Below are 14,082 nucleotides of genomic sequence, written 5' to 3'. Positions count from 1 at the left end.
TGTTGCCAAGCCTGATGACCCTAGATACTTTCCCAACTAAGGGAGGAGAAAACCAACTCTTGGGAAAGTTGTCCTCTGATCTCTGCAATTAAGCTGTAGAACACATAAATAAATGTGCACACACAGGCTCATCCCCCACACCAATAGATAAATGCAATTTATAATTAGCAGTATTATCATCTGTCATTTTGCTAGTAATCCCTTTCTTTAATCATTGTTATGAAATACATGACTTGACAATGTAAGGGAAGCAGTGCTTCAGGCTCATGGCTTAAGAGATTTTATTCTAGCATGGTATGTGCTGGAGAGCAGGTCAAATAATATTGGTTAGGATTTAGAGAAAGAATTCATGCATAAGCCTTTTCCTTAGGTCTTTAATCATATTGGAGCCCTTAGCTTATGGGATAGTATTACCCATAGTCAGCGCCGGACTCACTAGCTGCTTGATCTTCCCAGGAACACTCTCACAGAAACATCCAGTGGTGTGGTATGTTTTACCGATAATTTGCGGATTTAATTCAATCTTTGGTCTGCGTTCATCATCACAGCTGCAGCATCAGTCTTGAACACCCTGATCTTCACTGCTATTTCTCTGATTTCACCTCTGCCTCTTAAATTTTAATGATCGTTTTAGGGGCTACAATCCACTTGGTTCTCCTTTTCTTCTTCTCATTCTTCTGATCACATATAACTTTTGTCTTTACTTGGCTTGTCTTCTATTGTCTATCAGTACCTTCTCTTCCTCACCTAGCATTTCACTTTGGAATGTCTTGCCCTGTTATTCTCGTGTTACAAATGTTTATTATGGGCTAAGTCAAACCCCTTATTACTCTGTGCCTCAGTATACCATAATTTGGCTGTAAGAAAAGAAAAGAACAAGAAAATAGAGTCATTCTGCTGACAAAATTTCAAACAACATTAACCTTCAGTGAAATTCTGGATTGCCTGATAATTCCATTTTGTATTTTTCCCCAGAGTCAATTTTCTTCTGTTTACTCTTTACTCAAATCTGTAAAGAATAACGACAACACATTTTATTCACTGTTCATGTGTTCCCCCCAGACCTGACTCCTTATGGATGACTTCACTTCTTATTCCACAGATTAAGTCTGGAAGAAACGAGAAAGGTCTCTTCTATGTACAAGTATATACATTTACTAAAGCAATTGGGACCTGCTTTCCAGTTAGAACTGAGAGTAGTATGACTTCCAGAAAATCTTCTAAAATGTTAACACTGGAGACCCTCTGCTCTGCACCAGTTCTTATTGAAAATTAGCAACTGTGTTTCAAAGCTCCTGTCTAGCCTCCGGTTTGCTGAAAGTCTACTTTAAAAAGTTAACTTCAGAGATCAAGGCCAGACTGGTCTACAGAGAAAGCCTGTCTTGAAGAAACAAAACGATTGGTGGCTAAAGGTTTCTTTGATAAACCCCTGCCTCAGCAAGGGGCTCCAGTTGGATCCTGTTGAAGCTCAGCTGCCATGAAGGTAGGGCAGAGAAATCTGGTATGGGAGGGGGAGAGCTTCACCTGGAAAGCGGCCTCCATCTCTCTAGCCCTGCAAAGAGCATTGGGAACTGGGAATTGATGTCCCCACACTCAGCCTGGTTTTAAGGGACTTCTGTCTCTATGGTGGGTCAGGACTGCTTCTAAAGGACGATGAAAATCTAGAGCTCACCCATATCCCAAAGAAGCATCATCAGCAAATAAATATGGTGCAGCTTCCACTCTGAAAAACAACAACAAAAAAAGGTAACTATAGTTACTTTCAAATTTTTTCTACTTTATTACATCCATTCCAATGATAATTATGCTTTTATCTCTCTACTAAACTTTTGGTGGGTTTTGGTCAAGTCATTAGCAATTTTTGTAACTATATACTATTATTAATGCTTAAATTCCAGTTTTGCTTAATCTATCAGCTGTGCTTGGGAAACTCTTCCTGATTTTTCTTGAAGCAATTTGTTAAAGAGATTTCAGGTTATCACTTTCCTCTGCTTTCTATACTTACTTGGTTTTTCTCCCTCAGTGCACTCTAGTAGTTCCTTGTCTTCCTCAATTTTTAAATACTGGCATTTTTTTCAGAGCTCAGTCCCTGGCCCTATATTTTTTCTGTTTTCTCCCCCTTGATATCGCTCATTTTTAAAATTTCCATCTTCAGCCCTGACTTCTCTTATATGCAGCTGCACACTCCACATCCCCAGCCTGGTGCTGAACTCTGAATTTAAAACTTAGCATACTCACTCTCTCACTCAGCCTTCTCCAACATACAGATGTCCATGTTCCATTTGATGACAATTCCATTTCCTGAGCTGCCCAAACCATTTGAAGTCATTATTGGCAGCCAATAGAGCAAGCCCTGTCAGCACTACTGTCAAAATGAACCTTAATTCTGACCCCTTTCTATTGTTATGCTCTTCCAGTTATCCGTGTGGCATGCCACCTATTTCTGTCCCTCTTAACACACCTTCCAATCTCTCAACAGCAGCCAAAATAACCCTCTGTAGTGATAGCTCAATCAATCTTTCTACTCTTCAATAACTTCCAAGGTGTTTACCACACCCCAGAATAAAACCAAACTCATTTAAATGAACCCACATTATCTATGCCTGATTTTTTTCCCCTCCAAATCATTTATCTTGCTTTTTTTTTTTTTTCGGTTATTCTTTCTAACTTAGTCACAGAAGAGCCTACCTCTGGGCATGAGCATATTCTACTTTTTCTCCAGAAGTATTTTCTCCCCAGTTCTTTGGAAGTTTTGATATCTCTATCTGCTCTCCATTGCATTTAGCACAGAGATACCTGCATCTCTTATTTCTGATTTGTCTTCATTGACAGAATTCAACCCTGACAAGAAGAATTTAAGAAAATTTTGTTCACTGTTGTATCTGTGTTTGTTTAGTGACTTTACTTGAACTAAACATGTTTGTTCAGTTTTAGACTGTTTGATTGAATGGGTATATGAGTTTTCTAATACTTCAGAATAAGTCCATTTTGATATCCTCTTAAATGATGGGATGTTCAAAGATCTCTTCCTTGATGGGCTCCTGACTATAATTATTTAATGGAAGTTCACTGGTGGACTGCCTTTTTATTTCTGTGAGACTCAGTATAGATGAAGCATAGGGCTCAGTTTTAATTTAAACTCCCACTTGAATTTCATATTATTGTGTCATGAAAAAAATCCTCTTGTCATTAGCATCGTTATGGATTTTTACTAGAATCTCACAAATTGCCTTGCACCCAAATGGGTCCTTAAATAAATACTTGAGTAGTGACTGACTACAGTAATTGAGTCCACTTGAAATTAATTATTTTTATCTTGATCATTTATCCTCCAGTTTGACAGCAAGGCAAGGCTGTTGCAATTTGTTTTGGGTTGTTGTAAACAAGTGTAGTGGCCCCTGGAGATCCCAAATATATGTTAATTGATGATAAAGTGGATAGTACTCTTTCTGGCATCTGTTATAAATTTTCAAAGAAATCTCTCTCGTATATTATCATAGAATTTAATAAATCTAGAAACATTTCCAATACATATGTTTATAGTTTTGTGTTTTGAACTGTTCCAAGAAGGAAATCTCCTCACTGGAATCCCAGCCTCCTGCCTCTCTCTCCTCCACACTGTCTTATGCACATACAGAATTACAGTCCCTCATCACAGCCCCAAACAAGCCATTTTCCTTTTGAATACTGAGGTTGATTTCCTACTGAATTCTAAATAAAGTCCAACATTATCAGTATACATATACACATATGAAATGAAGGACCCAGTATCTACCCTATAGCCTCTTTTCAATACTCGCATAAAGTGTTTTGTGAAATATTTGGGTAGCATAGAATCAATAGTTTCCCAGTGAAGACAAAATAACTAGAATTTATGTGAATTTAAAATTGCCTAATTAACATGTAATTGGCTTGATGAATTCAGGATTTTACCTAGACTTTAAGCTTTTAATTGTGATTACATGAAATGTAGATTGTTTTGACTATGAAACTATATTTTGAAAAGAACCAGCTATAGGTCATACAGCTTGGAACATGCTAACTACACCTTTCCTCTCAGATTGCTGTCAACCAGCTGACAGTCCTTATTATGTAACTGGGTGGCTCCAGTCTTTGACACTTTCTATAAATTTTTAGTATTCCTAGCAATTACATATTATGTTTAAAATGCCTCAGTGACAATATCTACTTAACTCATTACTCATCTTTAATATTTGGGCTATGTAATCATGGAAGTCATTCTTGTTCTCTCAATAAACAAGATACTATCTCACACCTTAGATTTACCACATGATTTTAACGTGATCATTTTAGACATCATCATTTTCCTCCTCTACCTCCAGCTAAATGAGAACAGAGAATGTGACTTATTCATTGTCACATACTTAATGCCAAGTATGCTACATATAAAACAGTAGGAATTTTATAATTATTTATTGATCAAAAATGAAGATAGAGAATGACAAGCATTTGGAAAAGTAGACTACATAAATAATTTGCAAATTGCATTTTACTAAGCTAATATAACATGCATCTGTGAAAACAAGAAAATTAGAATACATAAAATCATTGCTTATATGGATGACCTTTATCCTACATATGATAGACATCTCAATAGTCTATTATATTCCATTCTTTTTCTATTTTAATTTTTTGAGAATTGCTTATTGGAGTACTACATTTCTATCATTTACACCTCTCCCTCTTCCAACTCTCTGTGTCCCACCAGACTTCTTTCAAATTCATGACATCTTTTTAAATTATTCTCTCTCTCTCTCTCTCTCTCTCTCTCTCTCTCTCTCTCTCTCTCTCACACACACACACACACACACACACACACACACACACACATTCTAATGAATCCACTTGTTGTTGCTCATATATGTGTGCTTCTAGATGACTGTTTGGGATAGGCTAAAATGTATGGGTTTCTTCCCTGGAGAAGATCAATTCTCTATCTCTCAGCAGCCCATTGATTACTTATAGCTCTTTATCTCGAGTAAGACCTTATGCAATTTTCCTCCTTAGTATTGACATGTCAATGGGGTATTTTGATTCTGTAAGTATAGTTTAAGTGACAGTATTTTTGCAGTATCATGGGCTCAGCTGTCCTGTCACACATGGACAGGGACCTTGGCTAATAACAGATACGTGGGCCCTCTGGCTCTTACAGTCTTTCTGCCCTGTCTTTGAGAATGTCACCTGAACCTTGGGTGTAGGGGTTGTGCTAGGGATATGTAGATGTATCAATTGGGGCTACACACCCCACATTGAGTTTTCTTTTCATTTTTCCACTTGTGAATTGCTATAATAGTTTTCATCTACTACAAAAAGTGGATTCTTTCATAAGTGGTGAGAGCTACTATATATATATTCTAAATGTAGTAAAATACAGTTAGAAATTATACTGGTTCAGGAAAAGTAAGTCTAGAATCTATGACCTCACCAGGCACATGCAGATTTATAGACCAAAGCATGAGTCCCCTCTCTCAATTGTGGCAGTTTTAAGTCAAAATAAATAACTAGGTTACTCTAGAAATATATGTTTCACAATTGCACTCTGTGTGTATATTGCCATGGTGGGCATTGTTGTGGCTCCTAGGATTTACAACTACTCAGGACTAGGGATTGCTTTTCTATAGAGCTCCCAGGGACTAAACCATCAACCAAAGAGTACACATGGAGTGAATGACCCATGGCTCTAGCTGCATAAGTAGCCGAGGATGGACTTGTCAGGTATCAATGGGAGGAGAGACCCTTAGTCCTGTGGAAGCTCAATGACCCAGTGTAGAGGAATGCCAGGGTGGGGAGGCAGGAGTGGGTGGGTGGGGAAACACCCTTATAGAAGCAGGGGGATGGGGATGGGATAGGGGGTTTCTGGAATAGAAACCAGAAAAGGGGATAACATTTGAAATGTAAGTAAATAAAATATCCAATAAATAAAAGTAATACTAAGTATCAATGCCTGAAAACATCTTGGAATGTTTTAACCCTCCTAGTAAGGGAAGTAACTTGTGCATTTTAATTATCTTTGGTGGTAGTAAGATCCAAGATGATTTGGCAGATGATAGTAGAAAAAGAGGCCAGTTTGTACCAAGGGAAACCTCTCCTTTTGATTTCCAGAACTGTGATGAGGTAGAAAAGCTGAGGGAGAGAGAATCCAAAGCTCATTTATTTTCTACCTATTACTAGGTGGTAGGAATGATTGTCAATGTGCCTAAACTGAGAGATTCCATTCTGGAAATTATGCTTTGTTAATGTTTCTGAATAATCTTGTATTTTATGATGGGGAACGTTCAAAGACAAGTTAAGTAATCTCTCATCAAGGAACTCATATTATAATTGAGTAGGTAAGATCAAACTTCACATAACTATAAAGTAACCAGACAGTAGATACCTGAATTTTGAATAGCACAGAAAAAATGGTTAAAAATGCAGGAGAATTCATTCCATATGGGCTCTTCTGGGAGGTCCGTGTGGAATAAAGAACACGTGAACCACACTATGAGTCAAATTCATTATAGAAATTTGAAGACTGAAGAGGGAATTCAGAGTCACTGGAGGGCTAGTGGTGCATAGATAACAATAAGGGAATCCCAAGAAGAGCCTTAATCTAGTTCAGGTGAAGTATATGATTTAGGTTGGGTCATAGTAATAGATTAGAAGTATTTTTTTTCCCAACAGTGACTACAGTTTCAAGTCTCAAACTAAATTTGCTCTTTAAAAGAAGGAATAGAACTAAAATGAAATGAAAAAAATAAAATAAAAAGAGAAAGCAGATACCATTGAAGGCACAAGAGAATATCTTAACCATGGTACCTGAGTCTCTCTTAGGGCATGTGTGCCTTGTCTGACCTCTGAAACATATTGCAGGATAAATAAACAATAAAGCTGATCTCTTTTTCAATAAACATATAGGGCTCAGTGTAGCTAGGGGGAAGTGAAGTAGAAATTGGAAGGATTTTTTTTTAATAGTAGATACATTGACTTCTAAAAATTAATTTAAAACCTGTGTTTAGAATCATAAGAATGTTTATTAACTTTTCAAAGGCTTATTAATAGAGGAAGTTCTAGTGAATACATTAGATGTTGTGGAAAAGGTGAATTGTGGAAAGAAATGAATACTATGTGAAATCGGCATGTTAGAAAAAAAAAAGGCAAAATATATCACCAACCATGCTGCACCTGAAATACTAAATCCTCTAAGATATAGGTTAGATTGTTTGAAAAACAGTATATTCTATTAGTTATATATAAAATATCAACATAGAATTGTTGGAATTAAAACTATTTTTATCTAAAGAGGTATGGTTTTTGTGTTAGGACCTTGAGTAACATGGTTTCTGAATGGCTATCCTAAGTGCAGAGAAGTTCAGTGATGTGTGTAGACTTTGGGTGTTGCAAACCTGATTATGAAATGTCTTTTATTTGTGAGTTACTTGTAATCAGGTGGTTTTTGTTTAAAACATAAAAGTGAAGTGAAAAAAAACTCAGCTTATTAACTATGAGACTATACTTCTCTCAATATTTTTTATTCATGCTAGAGTTCCTATGGCTATCTAACTTAAATATTACCGCTTCAAGATGAGATCCTGAATGTACATTATCTGTGCAATTGTTTTAAGTGACAATATACCTTAGGATCTCTTTTTCTTTTCCTTACACATAGATAATACACATAAGAATGGTCGTTTCCTCATTATGTTGATTTAGTGACCTCACAGAAGCGCAACCTCTGATCAGAACTGAAAACCTTATTGAGAACCTCAAAGAATTTCTGTTCATTTTATATGATTTATATCACTGGTTTTTAATCTTATTAAAATGAAAATGGGGAATTGCAGGGAATTCTTATTATTTTCTTCACAGTAACAATGATAAATTTACTGTATGTCCTTACAATTACCTATTTAAAAACAATTTTTCAGTAATAAACAAAGTTATTACAAAGAGTTGTCTTGTTTTCAGCTTTGCAGAACTTTTCTGTGGTGATAAATAAAGGATGCTGGATTCTCCTGTCAATTCCTTGTCATTTTTTTATTTTAGTTAGTGTCTGGCAAATCCCGCTGGCACTCACTAAATATTGGCTGTGAAAAGTGGCATATTAGTATTCTGAAAAAAGTAACCTCGTTCTCACAGAACTTCTGAAAGCAAATGCATGGCCAGAGGACTTCCTAGACCGAATGTCAGGAGGGCTAAAATTTAAAAATTATAGAAATACTAATATGAAGGAAAAGAAAACGTAATGTGAGAATTCTTACAAAGAACAGAAACAAAAGAAATTTGTGCAAACAGCAACCAATTCATCAAGAGCATATAATTATAGGTTTTCAGAGACATAACATCAGAAACCTAAACTATATCAAGCAAATTTGACAGAATTACAAAGAATTTCTTAGAAATTCATAGCCATTAGAGGAGATGAGGATCTTGCTTAATAAGTGGTTAAATAATTAATATGTACATTGTTTATAATATAATTAGTAAGGCTGTGCTTTGGGTTACACAGAGAAAAATTCAGGGTAAAATAACAAGGCACAAGGTTTATAGAAATGGGAAAATAACTAAAATCATTTTCCTTATGTATTTCAAGCTGATATGATGTCAACAATATGTTACTATAGTTATTAAATTGAATAGAAAATAATTATTAATTTTATATTAAGAGAATCTCAGCAAACTTATTATATAGACAGCCTCAAAATTATGATGGCTAAACTTATGATGTTCAGACTTCATAAGTATATTCAGTAAACAGAAATCACAATTTTGAATGTTGAAAGTGTTCTGCCTAACAATGCACAGTGTGTTTCACAAGTATGGAATGGCAGGTTATGGCAGATTGATGGTATTTCCAGTTGGACACCCAATCACGAAAGTAAATATTGATAATCTGCAGTTCTTGATGTGAGCAATTTGTATTATAAAATAGGTTTCATGTCAGAGGACTTCAGTGGCTGTTAAGAGTTCTGAATCTGTCGAAGGCAGATAAGGTTAAACTATGATATTTATTTTGTAGTTGAGGTGTACAAAAAACACCTTTGACTCATGACATTTGTACTTATGATGGCTTTATCATAGCACACCACATTGTAAGTTAAGGAGCACCTTCATATAATTTATGCATTGTTTTCTCATCACGATGCTTTAACATCAAATACAAACTGCTATCCAAAAAGGCAAATTTATCCATGCATTTAGAATTTTCTAACTAGATTTCTTGATAATTTAGAAAAAAAACTATATTTGCATAATTTTGTCAAGCTATTGTCTTAAATAGTGATGTAAATGACTTAATCCGTCAACTCTAGAAACTGGATGAGGTTGAAGATGAGGTCGCTAGTAGAAAGGAGTAGGAAGGAGAAATACTAGATACAAATCAGAAGGTAGGTTGAGTGTTTGCTGAACTCAGAGTTCAGTTGCCAGCATCTTTATTGGATAGCCCCAAGCCACTTGTACTCCAGAGGTCAGACACTCTCTTCTGGTCTCCATGAGTCCCCATATGTAAATTTACACATACACTCTCTCTCTCTATCTATCTCTCTCTCTCTCTCTCTCCCTCTCTCTCTCTCTCTCTCTCTCTCTTTCACACACACACACACACACACACACACACACATACAGAGAGAGTCACACAATACTCAAACATGAATACATAATAAAATAAATCCTTTTATAAAAAGAACGGTATAGTTAAATGATAAATTGCTTGCACAGCATTTATGAGTTCCTGGATTAATGAATTTGGCAGTAAGCACTAAAAACAGATGTGAACAGAAACAATATTTTTTTCTCCTTAAATAATAAGATAAAACTCTGGCAAGAATGCAAAAATAACATAAAAAAAGAAGAGACAGTTTTTGTTAGGAATGGACAGGCCTCATGGGAAAGGTTGAATAGAAACTTTTTATAAGGTGAGTAGTTTATACAATTTTATGCATAAGAAATTGTTTTAAAAAACAAAATTATTGAAAGATATACATTAATGAATGGAGAAACTGTGATCAAAACAAAATCTAGATGAACTGAAGAATAAAAGGAGAATCAGTAGGTGAATTTTCTCCATGAATATGCTGCCAAGTTCAAACATTGTTATGAGTTAAGTTGCAGCAAAATTAAAGTTATTATATTATCCTCTCATATGAATATTATTTTAAGATTAGCAAGGAAAATACAGCTATAGAAATCAATTTAATCTTAGTACCTAAGTAGGACAAACAAAACTATTATCTAATTTCATTTAACCAATTCCTAAATAAAATGTTGAATTCAACCACTTGTTGGCATACTCACGCAGTTTCATACAAACACAAGTATGCCTTTAGTATTATGATAACGATATTATAACTCATGTCCTATGAATACATAAATAAGTTGTTATAAAGGGAATATCAATATAATTTACCATATTAAAAAAAACTTAGGGAGAAAAACCATGGTCATAGAGATAAGACTGTAAAAATATTCTAACTCTGTAAAAGCTATTAACAGGAAAGAATTTTTAACAGAACACTTTTCATATTACAAAAGGTATAAATGGTTAGAATGTTAAAAAAAAAAGAGGTTATGGCCTGTGGTGAATGAAACCTTAGAAGCATTTCCATTGAACTCAAAAACAATGAAAGAGGATAGATTTCTTAGTGGCATGCTCAGTATAAGGGGAAAGGGTAAGTTATTTGAAAAATAGGAAAAAAGAGACCATATTATTTTGATAAGATTATCTGCAAAGATATAGATATTACAAGAATACTCAGAAAAATGATGACATGAAAAAAGAGATAAAAATAGTGTCAACTTTTCTATTTGTAAGTTTGCACTCACTCAATGATCACTTCTTTTCATTTGCTTCCTAGGTGCCTCAGATATATGAATACCTCACAAACGCGAGATAAATATTACAGTTGCTGCACCCTCAACATGTTTCTCAGAAGTCATACTTGTTTATTTTTAAATGTCAACTGCCACATTTTACTTATTTTTATATTATCTCGATGAATATCCTCTCCTGTACTTGTTCCATCCCTGTGGGACGAGTCTTACCTGTAAACTATGTTAGCCTAAGAAGCAGGAAATTTGCATGCCTTTGTGGGGACACCAATTAATGTCTAGATGTATCAAAACCCTAGTAAATTTCATGGTGACTTATTTTATATTATATACCTAAATAGAGCTAAGGTCTCTGAGTAAAGATGATAGCTAAACTGGGATTTGTTTCTAGAGTCTTGTGGATAGAAGAGCTTACATATGAATGACAATTTTATTGTGAGAACAGGAATCTGTCTCCATGTTTAAATGATAGACATGCGTTCACCTGTAGTGAATACAAGTAGCCGTGGCACAATGTAAACCACAACCAAAGCTGATTTTAAAAATATCATCATTACTGATATTAAATATTCATATTATTTACTAATATATTTATAGCTTTAACTGTCCTATTTCAATATTCTATAGCTTTTCAAGGTGTTTAGTTGAACAAGGTCATTGAAAGTCCTTAATGGTGCCATAGCAGAATTAAAACTTTCTCAATTACTGTGAAAAAGACTATTGTCTTGAAATATTTTTACTGTAGCTGATTTTAAGCTACTGGTGATGTGGCCTATGGACAATGTGTTTGCAGTATGCTAAAAAAAATGTCCAACATAAGGCTCTTGTCCCCTGGTTATTCAAACACTAAACTAGACAGCATTGTGAAAAGCCTTCCTAGCTTTCATTAAGATAGTCAACCCTGAATTCCCTGAAAGTACTGTCTTACTAAGCTTTTAAGAAATAAAAGAAGAGAAGAGGAGAAGAGAAGAGAAGAGAAGAGAAGAGAAGAGAAGAGAAGAGAAGAGAAGGGAAGAGAAGAGAAGGGAAGAGAAAAAAGACGTATGTCATTGAGATAAAGAAGTCAAGAATGTGCCAAATATAAGAAAGACTCAATGTATGTTGAAATAACATCGGAGGATGATCTAAATCTGACAGTCATGAGCTCTTGTGCGCGCTCGACTGGCCAGGAAGAACGACACTGCAACAGGATCCTTCTGCACACGTTTATTGGGAGAGCTTGATTGTAGAGGCGAAAAGACTTCGAGCCCAGAACTGGTGCTGCTTTTATAGGCCTAGGAGAGGCGTGTCTCATACCCGGATTGGTTATGCACTAAGCCTCATTTGTATGTTCCTCATCTGTTGGCTACTCTCTCTCAGTACCTCACAGAGCCTCATTATCATACCTCATTTGCATGTCTCACATCTGATTGGTTATACTCTCAGTACCTTACAGAACCTCATTATCATGCCTGGGCCAGGCAGTGTCTTTGCAAAAAACTTTACTGCATATGTACACATTGGTTGTTTGTCCAATCTTATGCGTGGTGGCCAGCAGTAGTCAGTGCCACTCAGCAACGGCACATGTGGCTTCCCACAATGAGCGATAGACCTCAAGTGTATGAGTGCAAAGAACAGAATTTTGTGAATTACCTAAATGAGATTAGGAGCAGATTGTTTTCAGAGATTCTCAATAAGAGGCCAGCAAGCCAATAAATTGATTATATCCCTGTAGGGCCCTGAGCAGGAAGGCTAGTGGAATCAACCTAAATTTTGGTGGAATCATGAGATACTTCTTTTCTCCTTAAAAAATGGTTGCATTTTAAAAAAATTATTTTATCAATTCTTTGTATTTTTATCTTGTATTAATGATTAAACACTTATTATGAGAATACCTATAGTTGGCAAAAACATATTGTTACAATATTATAGAAATCTCTCACATAAAACACAGCAGATCTTGGCACTGGATTTGCCACCGTTTTCTTGTGAAAGTAATTTCAAAAATTCAAATAATACTCAAGGGCATTAATTCAGATCTTGAAAAACTATTCAAAATAGATTGATATCATAAATTTTTAAAAAATATTTTTATTAGGTATTTTTCCTTATTTACATTTCCAATGCTATCCCAAAAGTCCCCCATACCCTCCCCCCAACTCCCCTACCCACCCATTCCCACTTTTTGGCCCTGGCGTTCCCCTGTACTGGGGCATATAAAGTTTGCAAGTCCAATGGGCCTCTCTTTCCAGTGATGGCCAACTAGGCCATCTTTTGATACATATGCAGCTAGAGTCAAGGGGTACTGGTTAGTTCATAATGTTGTTCCACCTAAATGGTTGCATTTTTAAAGCAGTCAAGTCACAGGAAAACTAGGAGGAAGATGTACCACTGTGTTTGGGGGGGGGGGGGAGGTTCCTATTTATACCCTTCCTCAACCTACAGGTGAACTTCCTATTACCAACCTTATCTAGTGTTATAGCCAGTGTTCTATCTGAGAAAAGAGTCTATAAGTACAATAACTCTTACAAATGAAAGTGCTTAATTGGGGCGAATTTACAGTTTCAGAGGTTAAGTTCATTATCATCATAGTAGCATACAGGCAGACATGCTGGAGACGAAACTACGACTTCTACATCTAGGTCTACAGGCAACAGGAAGAATAAGATGCTGAACCTGGCATGGGCTTTCAAAACCTCACAGACCACCCTAGTGACACATTTTCACCAACAAGGTCATACCTATTCTAACAAGGTCTCACCTCCAAATCCTTCTCAAGTAGTGCCATTGATGACTAAGCATTCAAATATGTGAGCCTCTGGGGGCTATTTACATTCAAAACACCACAGCCTCAATTCAAGTAGTATATTTGTTACCAATGATGGAGCTGCACTGACACAGCAGCACCCAAAGGTCACTGTTACCATTAGAGATCAACTTATGGTATTATGTATTTTTTGTTTTAAACAAATCCACAGTGATGTGTATTACCATTATATTAATATGGTGTCATAATGACCTAAATATTCTCTGTGTATCACCCATTTTCCTCTCTTTCCCACTTTCTAAATCCCATCAACCACTTTTATCAACTTTTATTTTTTAATACAATTTCATGGTTTTGCTTTTTTACAGAGTGCCTGTTGCTGAAATCATAAGGCACAGAGACCTTTTAGAATGGCTTTAATCATTTCATAATATGCATTGAAAGACCCTTCACATTCTTCCATTGACAATTCATTTCTTCTTATGATATATTAAGATTCTAATATACCA

The 14,082-nt window shown here is 35.6% G+C and overlaps 1 long non-coding RNA gene across 1 annotated transcript in view; it reads right to left on the bottom strand.

The window, feature by feature from the left end:
• Positions 1-265: 265 nt before the first annotated feature.
• Positions 266-14,082, bottom strand: part of 1700003P14Rik (RIKEN cDNA 1700003P14 gene) — a 32,462-nt gene continuing 18,645 nt past the window's right edge. Inside the window, exons 3-4 of the long non-coding RNA NR_045982.1 lie at positions 1,673-1,723; positions 266-1,009 (exon numbers count right to left, since the gene is read on the bottom strand). This is a non-coding gene — a long non-coding RNA (RIKEN cDNA 1700003P14 gene). The remainder of the gene's footprint in view (positions 1,010-1,672; positions 1,724-14,082) is intronic.

Source organism: Mus musculus, chromosome 13 (assembly GCF_000001635.26).
Source record: "Mus musculus strain C57BL/6J chromosome 13, GRCm38.p6 C57BL/6J".
Lineage (NCBI taxonomy): Eukaryota > Metazoa > Chordata > Mammalia > Rodentia > Muridae > Mus > Mus musculus.
This window is presented reverse-complemented; position numbering and strand designations above follow the sequence as displayed.